The 20,724-nt window shown below is 26.9% G+C and overlaps 1 protein-coding gene across 7 annotated transcripts in view; it reads left to right on the forward strand.

Moving 5' to 3' along the window:
* The first annotated feature begins 5,359 nt into the window (after positions 1-5,359).
* LOC132920293 (potassium voltage-gated channel protein eag) overlaps positions 5,360-20,724 on the forward strand; it is a 200,632-nt gene continuing 185,267 nt past the window's right edge. For all 7 annotated transcript variants that reach the window (XM_060982559.1, XM_060982565.1, XM_060982562.1 and 4 more), the window contains exon 1: positions 5,360-5,877. The gene's annotated coding sequence lies outside the window, so the exon portion shown is untranslated. The remainder of the gene's footprint in view (positions 5,878-20,724) is intronic.

Raw genomic sequence — 20,724 nt, forward strand, 5'->3', positions numbered from 1 at the left:
TCAAAAAAAATAAATCTTAAAAGATAACAGTGATAAATTAATGCCAAAAATATAATTTTGAAAAATACTGTTTTGTAATGATATCAAATTCTGTGAGCAAAAATATTTTTAAAAACATTAGTACTAATTTAATAATGAATGTTAACAATTAAATTAATAAATGTAGTATTTACTCGTTTACAGTTGTATTATATGCTACAATTATAAAAATATCAACAAATTTAATGATGAATAATAATGTTTAAGAACAATTAACTAAATACTACATAAATAATAATATATTAAATTATATCGTTTTCAGGGATATCAAAAATCTAAATCTAAATATCTATTTGTATTTAAAAAAAAAAGGTGCAATGATACGTATAATATTTTGTTTGAGGATATTATATGAAATTCACTATCTATTTTAAAAACGAATTACACAAAATAACTTTTTTTTATCTATATGTCGATAAAGAAGTAGATGTCTTATTTTCTTAATCTAGAATCTAGAATCTAGATACTAATCGCTTTATATTGTACGCATTTCATCGTTCAGAAAAACAATAATAAATAAATATACCACATAATAAGTGCCCACTGATAAAAAATGAAAAAATGGACCGAAAGGAGACAATGGTTTTTAAGTAATATAATAATGATGATGATAAAGTAAATAAAAAATACATCCACTTTATATCTGCGACACTCGTCGTATACAAAGGACGTGTCTAATGATGAAAACGTACCTACACGCTTAATAACATAATATATAACGTATCATAAAATGAATACGATTATTTTATAATGGACTAGAAAAGATTCGGTTTTCTCCTGCATTTCCACAGTCAGGATCACACGACAAGCTCTTGAGAGAACTCAGTAGCGTAAAAACGCACACAAACACTCAACTCGAAAAATCCTTTCACGTCGCCTTTCGTACTCGTCGTATCTACAACACATATTATTATAATACAATATGCAATATCATAACTCCAATGACGATAACATGACATTAATAATAATAATACTGCTTATATTCCAAGGTGATATTATAACACGATATCTTCCATGTTCTGAATAAGTAAAAGAAAATGTTGTCGTGTGTTCATATTTTTTTGTCAAAAAATACTGCAGTATCAACATGTTATTTTAGATAAATCAAACCTAATGACCACGAGGCTTAGTAAATTGTACAATTTATGAATATTTACTATCTTAAAAAGTATGTAAATTCGTATTTTGTTTTGATTTTTCCCGTTAGTTACTAGTAAAAACGCGACTAAACGTAATTTTACAATCGACGGTCCTTATTTTTAATAATATATAATAATTAATTTCAGTTATAACATATTATGTTATCGAGTAAATCGTTAACCACTGAATATGTAGAATACATCCAATGACTAATAATAATAATGTCTTCTAATAATTAATATAATTGTTTTTGTTTTGTATGGATAATAGGTTAATATGTTATATATATATATAATAGTAATAAAAATAATAAATAATATAATTATTGTATTCATAAATGATTTATGCCCACTTAGAGCCAGTGAAATACTTTACGAATATAAATACAATAGTTTTACTTGCAACAATAATAATTAATAATGAATGCCATGATTTTGCTTTTAATAATAATACAAAATTATATGGCTATATGCCTCAAACTTTTAATAATAGTAAACTAAATATAACAATATAATTTGCAAAGTATACATTTAATATGTGACTCAATACTCAGGAAATTTAAATAACAAATGTAAAAAATACTAAATAATAATATAAATTGCCTGGTAAGTTTGTAAATATATATGAGTAACAATAAGTATAAAATATATAATATCAACTTCTGGCTTGTCGACCGGTCTAATACTAATAACAATTAAACTGATAAATTCATAACATATTTACAGATCAGTTTTCATAAAATATATAGGTAACGTAAAAAAAATGAATATGAATACAGCTAGCAATGGGAACGCTTAAAGCATTGACAATACTATTACACATAACCACAAACATAAATTTCACATGCGTACTAAATTACCAATAATCTCTAATATCCTAGGAAGATAGAATAACTAAAAATAACAATAATTATTGAAATTTATTGTGAATGATACTTACAAAAATCCTGTGTGGTTTCAATGTGATGCCGGTGCTACCGTTATCATGATATAATATATTGGAACAACGCGCTATGCCCGCGGAATACAAAGATGTACATAATACAAAATGTTTACGGAATGATGAATACTGATCATTGAACAGTATATAAAATATTATACGAAATATTTAGTGTTTAAGATGATAAAGTGTAATAGTGTCGGCGTTTCTAAATGGCTTATTCAATTATACCACTATCATACCATATATAATATTATTTAATATTTTTTCGAAAATATAATACTTAAAACTGCCATCGTGTTTGAGATAAAACGATGTAAATACGTTTCAGTTCGAATTGAGTAGGTACCCACCATACCATTGAACACAGGCATGCGCTTTAGGAATTCAAGATATAAGATTAAGTCCAACAAGTAATACTATTTGCATAGTCTAATATAGAAACTGTTGTAGTGAAAATTATCTTGTGCGTTGACACAATATTTATACATTTTTTATTTAAGTAGAAAATAAAATAGATAACATTATACTATTTGTTATATTATATAGTATGAAAAAATGATAATATTATAAAAATGGAAATAAATAAAATTATATTAGTTCTGAAATAAGTCAATTATCAGAAATCAAATTCATTAGTCTCCAAACTTTTTAATATCTAATACACGATTATATTAATATTAATATATTTATGGTCATTATTTATTTTTAAAAATGATTGAGTCAAAATTAATGAAATTCAAAGTTAGGGTATATATTATATTATATAAATATTATAAACACAATTATCTAGTAAAAATTATAGAGTAGTACTTATCTATATATAGTTGATAAATAATAATTTTTAACTAGATATTACAAATAAAAACTGTTAAAAATAACTACTATAAAGTATTATTATATAACCTAGTCATTCACAGCCACAGCTACCTAAAAAGTTAACACATCTAGGCTACGCTGTACCTAAATAGCCTAACCATATCGCCGTGTGATAAAAATGATAAATTTGAATGCGTTAAAAAAAAATATTATAATATTTTTTTTTATTATAAAATGTTTAAAAACCTATTGTTTATTTGAATTTTTAAATTAATTGTTCTTATACATTTGAATTTTATCATATTTATTATTATTATATTTGTTCAAAATACTGGTGTATGCCAATGAATATCTAGAATATAATCAGAGAAAGATAAGCAACGATAATTAACAAAAAAATATTAGTTTCTTTTTAAAAACCAAGATTGATTTTTTCGAGTGGATCTGGACATTTAAACCCTAAATCTTAAAAATTATGGAAATTTAAATTTTTACATAGACCTGTAGCTAAGGCAGTGACTACGGATGTGATGGTTGCGTTACTTTACTATCGTTATACATGCAGCACGACAGTGTATAATTTATTATTCAATCGGTTTTAAGTGTTTTAACAAATACATTTTTATAACTATTTTCATTTTTAATGCGTTAAGAATATGTCCTTACCTTTAGGTTAATACTTATCACTCCAATATTAAATACTAGCTTGTGTTATAACATTACAAAAACTATTTCTGATAGATGCAAATTAATTATGACATATTGTGTAAGACAGAGACAACAATACAATACATATGTGCGTAACGTCCTATATTTACTATGGAAAATTAGTAAAAATAAGTAACATAATTCTATAAAATACTTGCAATAAATTTAGATTTTATAGTTTTCTTGAATAGCATATAACATATTGTTATATTACAATACTTTCAATACCGAACTAAGCTAGTGTTCTAGAGATGATGTAAATAAAGCGTGTACGTGGTGAATTAGACAATTTTTAAATTGATTTAAACTAGGATTTTGTAAGTAGTATAGAAGTATTAGAAGTTGTAATGTTTTTCTAAAACTAAGGTTCGGATTTTTTTATTTTTAAATATGTGGACTTAATGTGTGTGGTTGTGCATCATAGTGCTCGATTAGGACAGGCATCGTATATTCCGATATTTGTATATTATAGTAAACACAATAGAGTAGCATAGTTTATTTTTGTAAATGAATTAGTCACAATAGAGAATCAATGGTATCATTTAATATTTTAAAATTGAATTGTGAGAAATGCTAAAAAGTAAGTTGTACTTACTAATGTATCTAATTTTTTTATAATAATTTACTTAGATAGTCTGTTATTTGTTGAACATTTATTAGAAGTATATCGAATTTGATAGGGTTAAATACTTGTAGGACACAACTGATTGTCTACGATTTTTTAGTAAAACGATGATGAAGCCATTATTGATTATCTGAGACAATGTATTCAATACGTTTTACAATTTATATTTATAAAATCATAATTAAAATACATATAACAATACTGGATGTAGGTAATTATATTACATTTTAGAATAGGTAGGTACGTATAATACTATATTGTCAGTTAATCACCCAATTACTCTGTATAAAATACGTTCAGCAATAAAATAAATCACGGTTGTACGTTAAGGCAATATCCCCGAACACTAGCTGACCCCAGGCCCCTCTTATAATAGTTATACGGGGGGAAATCTCCACCTCGTCACTCCCGTCCCCTTAGACATACACACACATACATACATACAGAAATACAAAGATACGCATACACGGTACGCAACAAATGATGTTGCTGGAAAAATTAGTATCTATTGTGCTTTAAAAGGGCGAAAAACAGAGCGAGTTCGTCGAGGTTTGTTTCGCGGTATGCACATGTATGAAAATAATATATATACCAATAACCATAAAATACGAAGGACTCCGGTGTCGGCCGCGTCAAGTGAAAAAAAAAAAAAATAGGAAAAGCCGTGGGAGCAGGTGGAGGAGGAGGAGCAGGCGTTTTACGTTATTTTTCTTTTGGTTTTTGGATACGATTTTTCGTGCGAGTCTGTTGCGCTCACGCTGCTCCACCGCCGACCCACCCGCCAACCGTTCCGACCACGGAACACCGCAGACGTCGTCGGCCCGTCGTGGAGTCGGTGGCGGTGAGAGGTTGACGTGCGGGCGGGTAAGAGAAGTCGCCGTCGTTGCAGGCACTGGCCGCGAAGAATTGTGGGTGGCCATGGGTGGTGCAGAGATCGCATACCGCGGGGTTACACAGCGCGCGGGGATCGGCGAGGGACGGGCGATCGGGTGGTCGAGGGACGGCTGTGCGCACGCGCCCGAACCGCTCGCGCATGTCGCCGCCACCGCAACGCAAGGGCCCAGCGCCGCAGCGCACACACGACCGGCGTCCGCGCGCACACACGTACATCGTGGCGTTGTCGTTACCCGCCGGTTTAGGAGTAGGTACCAAAGTCGTACTTACGTAGGTTACCGCAGTCGTGTAGTCGCGCACCACTGTGGTCGTCGTTGTCGTCGTACCACTCATACCGCGGTCGCAGTCGTAGTCGTCGCAATTGCCGTCGCGGTCGTTCGGAGGTCCACGCGATATCGTTAGTGGTGACCGTGCGAGTTTTTTTTTTCGCACATTCCGCGAAAATAATATTGTTATTACGTATAAATAAATAAAACGGCCAGTGGCGTATCATAATATCGTTATAATAATAATTTAATTATTCCCGTGCGTTTCGTGGTGTTCGCGGATTCGTTGTGCCATTTCCGACGGTGTCGTCGACGAGCGGGCAGAACCGATCGAAATCACACCTATAACGCTTAAAGATACAATTGCGTTACAGTCGATCTTCTCCTGGCCTGTTCCGGTGGATACCGGAAAAACCCGCATACCCGTAACAGGGTTTCGCCGAACCGGTAAGTGCCTATCTATAACTAAATACCTACCTATATCGGGCTACATACAATAATAAAATTACGTTTTAAAGCGGTAGTATTTCACTAGAATCGTGTGCCATAGCCCGTAAATCGTATTATACGTGTAAATTATTTCCTTTTAATTCGCCAAATTAAATTAAATTGTTTAGGTAAAACCAATTTCTTTAGGCCCCGATAACCACATCTAATAACCAATTATTAAACATTGAAGTTTGAAGGTGGTCGGTCGGTTTCCATTATACATCATGTTCACGTGTACGTGCATAACATCCCTTTACTGTGATTGGTTGATATCCATCAAAGCTTTTGATATACCAGTGTATTTATACATTCTTACCAAATGTTAAACCACTTTACCTTGTTGTTGGATCATATTCAAAAATTTCAAATATACTGTCGTATATAATTTGTAACAAAAGATATGATATAAGGAATGAAATCGGTTAACATTATAGTTAATAACTATTTAATATCAAACCCGTTTACTAATTTCAGTCGATATGAAATGCACATTTAAGGTGAACGTGAAAATGTATCACACATACACGCGAATGAGTGTAGTGGAAACACTGGAAATCCATTTTAATATTTTTAATTTTTTAGTATATGTTAGTAATTGGTTAATCTCTGATCAATAAACTCATGATTTACATGATCACTGAAGTAATGGAACTGCCTTAAAACTTGGATAATGAAATATTCTGGCAGTTTAAAAACATTGACAATAAAATATTGATAAGACGTTACCTACAAGTTAAATGTATTCAACTATGACTAGGTGATACGACAATGGTAATACAATAGTAATTGGGAACCTTGCTTTACGAAACGCGACTATATTTTCGCAACAACACTCGTTACATCCGGTATTAAGTTGTTTGGATAATTATTAATACCGCGAATATAGCGACTATTATAATTACTTCGACGAACGTTTCGATGTTATAAATGAGAAATAATATTCGTGTTTTTTTTGTAGCAAGACAGTTGTGAGCAGCGATATAAAACACCAAAATAATTCAATATATGGTTGTGGAGAATATTAGTAAATATGTAATACCATTATAGCGATTGTTCTAAAAAATAAAAAAGTTTTAAGTGGGTGTGCAAATCATTTCAAAAAATATAATAGTCGTTTCAGTCAATTTCGGTTTGATGACGCGAGAGTTTTGGTGGATAGACCAAGATAGGTTGACTGGCTACTGATATATTATTAGCTGTATACGAATTGAGTCCCAATAAAATCTTTTAGAACGAATTGAGTCCCGTTAAATTTAAAATATAATATTAATTGAGTTTATGTTTTATTTACTCAAAACATTGAAATTATTTTTTTTTTAAATTTTTATAAACTTAAGAGAGTAAGAAAAATTCTACAGATATGGTTAAAAATGTTTCTTTTAATGTTTCTTTTGAATTATTTGATAAATTTTAAATGTATAATATACTGCAGCTATGATTAAGTCGTTCATAAAAATAATAAATACGTAAATGTAATGCCTTATACATTAGTATATCATAAATATAAATATTAAATATTAGTTATGACTTTATCAGTATTGACTTAGCATTTTGTTTGTATTCAAATCTTGATTTTTTTTTTTGTATAAGGCATTTTATTTTTTTATTTTTTTTAATATATAGATAAGATATATAATTTTTTTTTGGTTAGGTATAGGCAATGTACTAATGCAGTGTTTAATATATTTTATATTCCTATTTCAACCAAAACTATAGAAATACACAGTATAATATCATACAAAGTACAATATAATCTATGGAGTCAATTGATTTATTTTATTTTTCCCAGAGTAGACTTAAATAGTAAATTTTAAATTTCCTAATATTGAGACTCAATTGGTATATTTTTCATTTATACTGGGACTCAATCACTATATTAATTTTTTTTTATCATTCAAGTACGGGTCTCAATTACTATTTATTATGAACTATTGAATACACATACAGATTGGCCCTTTTATCGTAAAATAGGCATTCATTGATGTAACATACCTAACCTAGCGTTTAAGAATGGAATGTTTAATAATAATACAAGAATATGAATTGGGACGTTTGAACTTAAACAGAGTAAAAAGTATGAATATCTAAAAAGTCTCGGGTTTTCTAAGAAGTCGACTGATTAACGGTAAAATAATCACCCTGTATATATAATATTTAGTATTTATGTGCCCGTATGTGTGTATGATATATATAGGCGTGATCGACCGACGGCGAAAACTTTTCCCTCCACCGCGCGAGAAGCCCTATGTGGTCCGTGGGGGCGACACTTGGCGTGAAAGTACATATATTATTATAATGTGCGCTTCGAAGAAGACCCGTCGAAACGCCGCCACCGACTTTTTCATAATATTTTGTCTGCGTTGACTTCAAGTCAGTTTGTTATTGCTATTGTTGTTGCGTTTATATAAAATGTGGTCTATAATCATCCATCGTTTAACTGAACATTTTTTTTTTTAATTGATCCATTTGAATCACACGATCATATATATATATATATATATATTATCACGAGTTACCTTAAATAATTTAATAATGTACTCGTATACGGAACGTAATACATTATAATATATATCACTATATAAGTAATACCGTTTATATAAATATAATTTATAATCAATGATTATACATACATTATTATATTGTGGAGGAACACTTAACAATGTAATGGTTTGTAATAATATTATTAAAATAGTGTTCTATATTTCTTTAATTTAAGTGCTCTATATTTAATAGGAATGCTTCTATGACAGTTTGAATACCATAATAATATATTATACATTATGTATAATATATTTATAAGTTATAGATTATATAGTATAAAAATGTACTTTAGAAGAGATATGTTTTCATAATTTATTCATTACTAGTGTTTTTCGTTAAAAACGATATTTTATTAAAAGTATTGTGGAATGATTTTATTTTTATTTTTAATGTATCATAGTAAACAAAATTCAGAAATTCGAGTTACATTCAATGAAATAGTTAAGTCAATAATTTACTATAGTTCACTTTTTTCGATGGTTTAGAAAAAAAAAAATAAAAATAAAATAATCGTTTTTCGGACTCACAATACTCAGCAGTTCTTTGATTTGGAAAAAATTCATACATTCGTACAAATTTACACGTGCGTGTCTAACTTAAAATATTAATAATACTTAGTAAATCCACTCTTTAGATGAAAAAAGAGTTCTTATATTATAATAAATGTTGATACATATATTTTACTTTACCAAACACCTTTTTTGATTTTTTTTTCTTAACCTGGTATTTTTTATGCTGGCAACTAAAAACGAGTACATACAATCAGAATTCGGCGCTCCGATTTAGTTTACAAGTTATAATCAATTTAAAGTTATTCTGTATTTTGTATTACAGCTAAGTGCGCTAAATTATACTTAAACACTACTTTTTACTTATGAATTTTTCAATGGAATATTATTATAATATGTATTAATAGTGTTACATATTGGGTATTTTATACATTGTTGTACTATTATGCGAGTAATTCAAAAGATGTGAAGGGTTAAACAAATATTGATGTGTTATTTATACGTATAAAATATACGATGGTATACCATTTTTACTGAAATTTAATACATAAAAACTTTGGTATAAAATCAACAAGTCGAGAATCAATGCATTTCCTGTTTACTATATTTTTAATAGAGTAATCGTAGTTTTCAGACCTGTGACTGCACCTGATACTCATAAATATATTATTTTTGAACCATTCTTTACAGTAGGTATATTTTTTTATAATAGTTATTATGAAATTAATTTCAGACTTAAGTAATTATTGTTTAATTGTTGTACATGTCTTACTGTAAAAAATTGTATTCATTACCTATAATCTACAATTGACTTAAAAATTCTATGGTTTTAAAAAAAAAACTTATGCACTTATAAAAATATTAAAAAATGTGTAGTTATACTTTAATTTGTTAAATTATTAAATATTTAAATACGAACACTGCTTGAAACATTTGTCTTGTCCAATAATCTTCAAGTATGTCAATTGAGATAACTGACAAATTTTATATTATACCTATCGTGTGTGAAGCATGTTGTGTCTTGTGTTTTTGAATTGTGTTATTTCTTTGTATATTAAATTTATTATTTTAAATCGATAATATTTCAAGTATAGTTTGAACTTAGACATTTTTAAGAACGTAAATTACCTATTAAATTACTTAAATATGTTTCTAGATTTGTATATTTTAAAAATATATTAAATATATTATTTACCATGTAGCAACTAGTAAATATCGATCATTCACTTATTTTTTTCGTTCGTTTCTCGTTATGCAACAATTTGAATTCATTAATCAATGTACTATGTTAACCTGTAGATTACACCAATTGTATTTGACAACGATGAATAGAATGCATTTTAAAAGTCGATTGAACGTCAAGTATCACGTGTTTACTGTTGTATACGTATAACGTATCTACCTAATAAAACGTTAAAACGTAGAGTAACAATATTTTTAGTCAGATAAATCACATGTATATTATGTATATTAAATAGTTATAATAGTAATAGTCGTTTTTCACTTGGTCGACCAAACGACTCCAAATTCTGATTGAATTCTGGAGAAATTGTGAATAATATGTATGTTTTCGACAAATTCCAACATATATAAAAAAAATATTGCCGCCGTCACTATCCTCGAGTGGGTTTAACCAAATATCATAACTATTATAACTTATTTTATATGTACACTCTTTTGTCATGCATTCAACGTTTCGTTGATATTTTTGTTCCGTGTTAATCTTTGCATATCTGTTATGGGATATTTAACAGCTGGCAAGGGTATATCTCTAACGTTTATTTGTGCTTCACTTACCATACTCACTCGTATATTTTAGAACGTTGTTATAATAAAAATCCAACAGTTTCCTAATACTTAGTATTCTCGTACAAGTCAATGAGAATAGATGTAGTTTAAATTGTATATGTATACTTATGGAGTATCAAGATACAACAAATATTCCATTTATTTTATTGATTCCTTTCAAAAGTGACACTGCATGCTTGGCTAGAAGACCGTTGAATACATAAGATTTAATATTATTATAATTATATAATTTCTTTATTTTTGCATGAAAAGTTTCAATGAATTTCTATATAATATTATTTTTACATCAACTATTAATTATTTTTAAATATTCATAATTTGCTACGCGAGCTTCTAAGACTTAACACCTGCCGTAAACGACTCAATAAAATGATGAGGGTTACATCGGGAGCCGTCTGCCATATTGGATATTGATGGATTCAAATAAAAATATTCCGGTTCAATGGATGTAGAATGATGTCCTAGAAATGAGAGGATAAAAAAATTATTTCTTTTCCTTCATTGTAAAAAAAAAAATGAATTATTATACACATTTTATAATTCATGTTTAAAATGCAAGTTTATTACTTTATCATTTAAAAAAGAAACAATCCAGTATTTTTGGCTATCCAAAGATGAATAACAATAAATAACAGATGCGTTTTCTTATAAATAAATCACTTTTCTCAGATGGCGTACATATACTTTTTCCACCCTCGTACTTGTACCTTACAATTTACATACGATCTTCCAAATATAGAAGATGGATGCGGTATTATACATTCCACAAAAGTATATAAATTAACTATACTACTCATATAGGGACATTTTATATTTTTCCATTTAACACACGTTTATATTTTTACTGATATCACATGTTTATATAAATTTGATGAAAATGTGCTTTTAACAATCGTTCTCAAGTCTCAAGTATATTCACGCATCCATGCCTAGTTCATTATCAGAAATATTATCATAGAAATGAAAAACTGAACACTTTCTATTTTATTTTTTTATTATTTAGTTTATTTTTGTACAACAAAATGTTGATTCTAATGATAGCATACAATATATTATAATATAATAAATTCAAAAAGGACGTGTAAGTGCATGGAAGGGAATAAAACACTTCAACAAATTTCATAATAATAATATATACCTTCTATAATATATTTAAAAGTGATAAAACGAAGGTGTATGTTGTGTGTGTGTATGTGAGGAGAGGGCTATAATATTATAATATATGTTATACAATTGTTTAGGTTTACATGCAAATATATCTCATTTGGTGATTTATTATTATGTACAAAATATTGTACAGATTACATTTGGTAAAATTTTTTTTTTTAGTCTAGAATTTATCTGTAATGAGGTATATATTGTTATTGTATAATTTAATGAAAATCCTTGCTTGTTTAAATTTATATAAATTACGTATAATAGATTTAAGTGTGTTAATATACAGTATTTCCAATAAGTTTAAATTACGTTCTGCATTTTTTTTTATTTCAACCCATTTTTAATCCTTTGACTAAACCTTGTTTATGTTATAATGTTATGATATTACCATCTTCATCGGGTTTTTCAATTAGAAAATTCAATAAAATAATCTTGAATACTTATTCAAATTAATTTAATCAATTTATTGATAATATTTATCATAATACAGTAGTCGCCGCTTATTGGACTCACTTTGGGACCCGACAATTTGAGTCAATTAAGCGAATGAGTCAATAAGGCGAATGACTCAAAAAATTTTTAAGAATGCTTAAATTTAAAAAATTAAAAATTAAAAAAATGTATTGAAATTCAAGGTATAAAAAATGTAAAAATCTAGCTATATAAAATAAAATAAAATTAATAAAATGCATACATACATAATTAATAAAATTAATTAATTTTTTGATAAAAATACGTCTAATGTTGATTGGATTTTCGCTTCTTCGGCCAACTTCATAATCATATCTTCATAAGATTTATGTTTCTCGAATACGTCAAAATCGCCTCTTTGCTGAATCCCTCTACGTAAAATGTATGTACATGTTTTCTTTATTTATCTAATTTTCAAATGACCCTATTAACCGGTGTGTGAGTCGAATAGACGAATTTTTTGCTGTGTGTTAGTATATGTGCGAATCGGGACCAACCGTTTTGAGTTTAATAGGCGAATGAGTCAATTAACCGTGAGTCCAATAAGCGGCGACCACTGTATTATATATTTTATATAACATGTAATGTTATTATATTTTTTCTTTCAAAAAATTCATGTTCTGTGGTGGGTTACTTCACAGATTATACGTAGCTATAATACGTATTTAGTACTTATTTATTTTAAACATCTTTATAAAATTTAAATTACATTTCTGTGATATTTAATTAAAATAATTTTCTAATATTATATATTTAATAGTGAATAATATGTAGATAATAAAAATTATCTAACTTGTGTTAAACTAATGTTTTTTAAATTTAATTAGTATACAATTTAAAGATTGAATACATTTATTTTTTTTTTTTATTCATGGCTATTGCGGTTTAAAATTTCTTAGCTTAGTAGATTGTTTTCGTTGAATATATTACAAATCGTAAAGTTGAAAATGAATATTTTCTCATTCAAAGTATGGATCTAACGGCAGAATGACAAATGGTTTTATATGCTGTCATTAATGTGTCCGTCACATTAAACAAGTTCATATTATACCTAAATTGCAAGAATTTTCAGTATTATTCACAAGAACTAACTATGTTTATCTCTGAAACAAATTAGTTAGGTCTCATTACTTCATACTTCTTCCTTCATTTAAATTCGTTTTCACCAACTGATTTTATCACTATAATAATAGTCAATAAAAAATAAAAAAAATCATACCAAGAAATAATATAGCGTATTCTAAAATTATTTTTAATGCATGTTTCATTTTATTTTAATTCATGAATCTTTAGTTAATTATTGATAGACTTATGAAATAATGAGTATTAAGTAACTAAGCACTATAAGCGAATTAATTGTAAAGTACATATACATTGAAATTAAGAAATTTTAATTTAAAGAATATTTAATAACCAATGATAAAACAGTTTGATATCATTAAAATGTAATGTTATTTTATCACAGTGTTATATCAGCTGTTAATTTTTTTCTATCATTAGTACGTAATTCATTGGTTTATACTGTTTCGGAATGAGTCTATTAACTGTTAAAATGTATTTACATTTATGGCATAAAGTACGAAAAGTATTGTTATGCTCTATATTATAGAAGCAATTTTGGGGAAATTTTAATTATTTCTAACATTAAAATATTAGTATACACCTATTTTCAAATTGTACTTATTTGAATATTAAAGATTATTAATATAGTCACTGACAACCAATAAATGTAGGGTATTTTATGTATTTGTTCAATCAGTCTTTTCTGCTGTCGGTTAAAAATGAAAAGAAAATAAGGGTATTTTATACACAGTAGACAATTTTAGTCGTTTGGACATATAATCGCAGGTATATACTTATTACCAGTATCTAACACACTGCATTTAAAAAAAAAAAAAAATACATCGTTAAAATGATTAATTATAAATTTGATTTTCAATTAACTTCTAACTATAAACTTATAAAATGTTTATAGATTTACTAATAGCGAATTGACAGTTATATTATTCATTATTTTTATGAAAAAATGGTAACTTATCTATATATATCGAATAAAAATACCATTTAACAGAAATGTTTCAACCTCAGATCAATAAAGTACATCAGCAGAATTCTTATCTTAAGAAACCAGAAGGTTCAAAAATATATATTTAGGGCAAATAAGAATAATGTCGATGTAATTGTGATAACATTCGTTAAAAATATACTACCATAAATTGGAAACCTTTGATTTTATAATAATTATTATATACATATGTATATTATTACATTATATTATTATTAGAATATGATAAATCAAAGACTGTATTACTATTGATGCATTTATTTTCAAATCAGATTTTTTAAATTTAATTTTCTTCAAATATAATTATTACATAATTGTATAGCTTAATATACATTAATAATATTTTATTTTATTTGATATTTTATTTAACTGTTTACCTCACGTTTCAATAATAATGGTAGTAAGTTAATTATTATATTATCAACTTTCTATATTAATTAATTAATTTCTACTATACATGTAGCAGTAACATTATTGCTATAGGAGAGGATTGTTATAGGCTGTAAGTTACAGCTAAAAATTACCTATATTATTTTTCATCTCACAATCTATTATATCTATCTATACTCATCGTATTATGCTACTATGTATGACCCCAAATTAAAGTGAATATTTTTCTATAAAAAAAAAAAAAAAAAACCTTTTTGAGTTTGGTTGGTTATTATTTTCTTCAGTAAACAGCAATTTAATTACATTCTATCAAAGCCCATAAACCTTTTTTAGTGAAACAATTTCCTTTAATGCGCTGACGTTTATTCGAAAATGTAAATAATTCATGTATACTTTGCTATATAATACGTTAAATGTGTACTAATTAAATAATTTTGTAGGTACAACTTTTTACTGAAAGCATAGAAGTCAAGTTAAATAATTATGCACGTACCTATTCTTTGGTTAATTAACAATTCATACTTGAATATAACCTATACAAACTTTTATCAAATAATTTTTATGAATTAATACCGTTTCAATATATTTATAAGTAAATTTGATTTGAAAATTTCATGAATTGTATAACATGTTATATTCTGATGAATGTATATTGATTTTACACTGATGTGAGTTTTTTTCCATCAGTCATTACCTTTTAAGGCAGTAAAAATGCTTCAATTTTGAATTAAAATTAATAGTCGTTTATTGTGGGCATTATATTTTTTTCTACTTTTTGGATCGCTGTTCTATTTTAACCTAAAAATAAGTAAATTCAGTATAAATTATAATATTATATTATTTAATTATACTTATGTAATATTATTTATTATTTATTTTAAATAGGTACATTCATATTATACCTCTTGTAACAATTGTTCTTTTTTTTTAAAAAATATTATACATTTCTATATGGAAACATGATTAACTCCCAGTGTAGTGTTGAATGCATGGTGCCAAACCTCAAGTGCATTATTTGTTTTTCGTTGATTTTCGAGTGACGAATCGTAACAGCTCCAAATACAAAAATCAAATTTGGATGAGCATCTTCAATATTTTACCGGAGATCTTTTGACCGGTCACCAAAATAATTATCTATTCTCAAACAACTTCTAATATTTTGTCGTATTTCAAAAACAAATAACCGTACATACTTGAAATTTTCATCAAATGTTTATATTATCATAATTATTATTTATATTACATGATACAATTTTCAATTTTTTATTTTTTTTTCTATAGTTGTTGATATACAATTATTCACTAGGTCTAACTTAACTGTATAAAAATATTAAAAACTCACAGGTATATATTTTTTTTTTTGTATGTATTTGAAGTTAGAAATTATTTGTAAAAACTTTTTATTTTATATCTAAATCTTGAAAATTGAATACAAGATTTATCAGAAACAGTTCATCTGAAACTATACAATTTAAACGATATATACAAATAATTATTTTTATAGATATTTTTAATTTAAATTAAGATGAAATTAATTATTTAAATGATTAATATTAAATAATGATGTTAATTATTTCATAATGATTTAAAAACATTATTTGTGGAAACTTAAGACTTTAACGTATTACATATTACTATGAATTTTACTAATGACATGTTTGATTTCTTTTAATATATTTTTATTTCTTTTTCAATGATTTTATTTTTATTTTTTACTGTTTTTTAAGATGTTATTACAATTTTAGTTGTATAAATTGATATAATATATTACTATAATAATTAAAAACTAAAAATATAATAATTGCATTATTTTCGGAAACAATTATATTAACCCACTATAGAAAAAGTAAAAAAATATGACTAATATTTATATAAAAAAAAACCACATCATTAATGAATATATGTACTTGGTTATAATACTCGTATATGCTTACAAACTGTTTTTGGTCAGAATAATTTTTCATTTATATTTTATAATGATATATAATTGAATTCAAATTGATCACACTCAAAATAGTGATCCACTTAACATCTAATAACCTATCTCAGAGCGGTATTTACTTGCCTACATTTTTAAAAGACGAATAATAAATTAATTATCATTACAAATGTGAATGAGATATGGTCCAGTTCACACTTGCATTTTGGCACAATAAACTAATTTACTTGTATAACAATCTTTATAGTTATGTACTAGTGACGTTTAAATATGTTTAAGAACTAGAAATATTTTACGACTGACTATTTTATTATACCTTGTACTAAACTAAATTATTTTTAATAGATTATTATAGGTTATATTTGGTTCATTATGCATTTTTAAAATTTAATTTAATTATAAAAAGCATCTATTCCGTACAGAGAAACCCAATAGGATGGACATATAACCATGCCATATCAGCGTCAACATTTAATTTATGTAAAATATTAATGTTTTTAAAATTAAAAACAAAATCATCAAGGAAAATATTGGTATATATATTATATTATATAGCTTACAAATTTTAATAATTAACAACATTAATATATTAATCCATACACTTAATGAAATCGGTCATATTTGTTTTAAATAAATATTATTTTTATTGCTGAGAAGAATAATATTGTTTTTCACTGAGATATATACATTCAATTTTTGACTTTCGCTCATCATTATTGACATAACAGTATAACACATAACTATTATTATAATAAATATTAATATTTTATCATAATTATAAACTAATTGATTAAACTATTCGTTTTAAACTTGTTTCCAACCTTAGTTAATAAGTAATTAACCTGGAAAAATGGTTTTAATTAGTGTGACTGTTGACTTTTCACCAATTATTGATTAATTTAAAATATGTATGTCTATTGTCGCTTCACCGCTCTTGTGCAGATACAATATTATTCAAACGATATGCCCTTACCATGTCACTAGATCAAAGTATGCACTATATCTTACAAAATACAAATATCCAGTGGATTTTAATATGAACCTATTTATAAATCATATTTTTAACTTAAATACTGATCAGACTAACACTTTATTTATAATATACTGATGCTACAATTTTTATTTTATTATTTTCAATTTTCAATTTGTAATATTTACTTGTTTTAAGTTTTCTATTTGTTATCATATTATAGCAGTGATTTTACTATACTATTTCTATATAAAATTTTATTTTTCGGCGTTTAATTTCAATAAAATAATATTTCATAAATAAACAATATTACAATTTATTGAGTTGTTAAATTAAAGACACAGAGTGACGTCAGCAGTGTGATTAGAGACCCTAAAAAAATATTACGAAGCTTTAGGCAGAGTGGCATGTGTACGACACCGATTGAATCACATAAGGCACAGCGCTGATGCTTTTGTTCGATTTAAATTCGTTTTTTTTTTTCATCGGTGTTTATACATTTTACTTTGCTTCATTGTTTTTAAAGCCTACCTATGTATAAATTATACACGTGCATCAGAAAACGCCTCTCTCACGACAGTTCTCAGCAAAAGTTACACTAGCTACAGGTGAAGACGGTGAAGGCGGTGACGGAACTGCCTTGTCAAAACGTTCACCGTTGGCGGTAAGTCAACGGGGTGAAACGTGGTTCATCATAAATTTTTTATATAACTATACCATGGCATATCTGTGCTGTACATATATATATATAAACATAATATATAGGTATTCAACGAGTAGTATTTAATACTGGTTTGCGGGTCATTGTCTGCAGGACAAGACTGGGAAAAAATATAAAGTAATAATAGTAATAATAATACAAATAATAATAAATAATGATTGTAATAAAGTAAAAAAATAAGCATAGGACAAAAAATAAATTTCTCAAAATAAACCACCGATGGTGGTATTAGAAATGAAAAAACATACCAACTATAAAAAAAAAAAAATGGAAATGAAAAAATAGAGGTTGGATGGCTTTAGGTGGAAATTAATGGTGACTCTATTTTTATTAGTTAATACACCATGCCTTTGGGTAAAAGAGTGTGAGAGAAAAAACAAAACGTGGTTGTGTTTATTTTTCAGTTGATTTCGGAGACAATGCAGCACCCACACTTAATCCCTAAAAACTTACTCGAAATCCTTCAGGTTTATATAAATGTTACCAATTTAGGTATATATAAATGTGTGTGTGTGTGTGTTGTTGTTGTTTAATGCTGTTTAAATACTGCAGTTATTATGCGCCAAGAATGCACAATCACATTTATTATTACAATTTGTATTTTCATAATTTTAAATTAAACTTTAAGACCATACTTTAAAATGCTTGGATTTTTGTGGTATTTAAGAAGATACTTTATCTGAAAAAAAGTATGGTTATAAATTGAAGTTTGAACTTCAAAGCTCAAATTAGTGATTTAAATGTTACTAAAAATAATAGTTAATGGAAATAATATGTTAAAATGATGAGGTGCACTGATTTTTAAAAATCATTGTTTTTTTTATCTATACTGTTTTTAATACTTATTATCATAGTTTCACTATGATATTTATGAACCTAATAAACTATTAGTATATTAATCATTTTATCTATTATATATTTTATGTATTACCATAGCCTTTATGTCTAGGAGTGAGCATCTGCTCGGTGAATCACCAGCCTTCAGAAACTTACTGTCGAGTACATGGGTACTACAAGTATATTATGCTGACGGAAACCGAGATTTATTACGCGTCGTTGTGTCGCGTACGTAAATCGGCTAAGCGAGCGCAATTTACTTATTTCCATATTGTGAATTCCCTCTCGTTGGAACGTAGCCAATAGTTATATAATAATTTGACTTGAGTTAATTATTTACACTATATTTTAAATATTATTGTGGATAGGGCGTTGTTTCGTTTAAGCGAATATAAATATGTAATCAAAATATCGATTATATTGACATGTATAATATCAATAATAGCTCGACTGCAATAGTGTTTAAATTAGTACAACTTGTTAAGCGTCATGACGTCTGGATGTCGGCAGCTGCTGCACTCGTTGTTATATCAATTTAACTCTTGAAAATTAACAGTTAGACAACACAGTTAAAAAAAAAAGGTTAAGACTATACCGAAAACGTCATATTATTATGTATTTAAAACTATCGTTACCTATCTGGCATCGCATCTTATAAGTCACGACATGTTTTGAGGGATATTTACAATTTTCGGAACATAAGTCGTTATGTGCCAAATACTCGAATACTACGAATACACACTTTTCAAACTTTGAAGCGCGTCAAAAAATACGCAGACAAATTATTATAATTGTCGAGGTCATAAAATTGTATTTTATAGAAACAATTTTTTTTTCTATTGATCTTAAATGATTATCATTGACAGCAGCGGCCATTAGTTTTTATATTAATTACAGTAAATATTATTTAAATTAAATTGTGCAAATTACATTTTCTAAAATATGTTAAAATTAGGTAAGTAGTGTCTCCATTGGGTACGAGTGCTGCGTCTAAGGTGTTTGGGATGTTTAGGTTGTTAAGTTCATCTATGTACCTACTGGAGGAATTCTGTAAACAAATATGGTTGACTGATAATTCGATACTGCAGATAGTGCACCTAGGTTTTTCTTCCTTTGCCATAAAAGAAACAATTTAACATAAATAATTATACAGTATAATAAAATAATAAAATATATTATTAAATAAATCAATGGATTTATAGAGTTTTTTTTTAATTATACCTAATAAATTGATTAAAATAAAATAATATCCATGTAATTTTTAAAATAATATTTGTTTCATTTCAAAAATATTAACTGAAATATTGTTTTTCATGATTTAAAATCTTTCTAAAAATAATTTTTGATTTAATGCTAGCTGATGAGAAGAATGTATTAAATGAAAAATATTTTATT

This window comes from Rhopalosiphum padi, chromosome 2 (genome assembly GCF_020882245.1).
Source record: "Rhopalosiphum padi isolate XX-2018 chromosome 2, ASM2088224v1, whole genome shotgun sequence".
Classification (NCBI taxonomy): domain Eukaryota; kingdom Metazoa; phylum Arthropoda; class Insecta; order Hemiptera; family Aphididae; genus Rhopalosiphum; species Rhopalosiphum padi.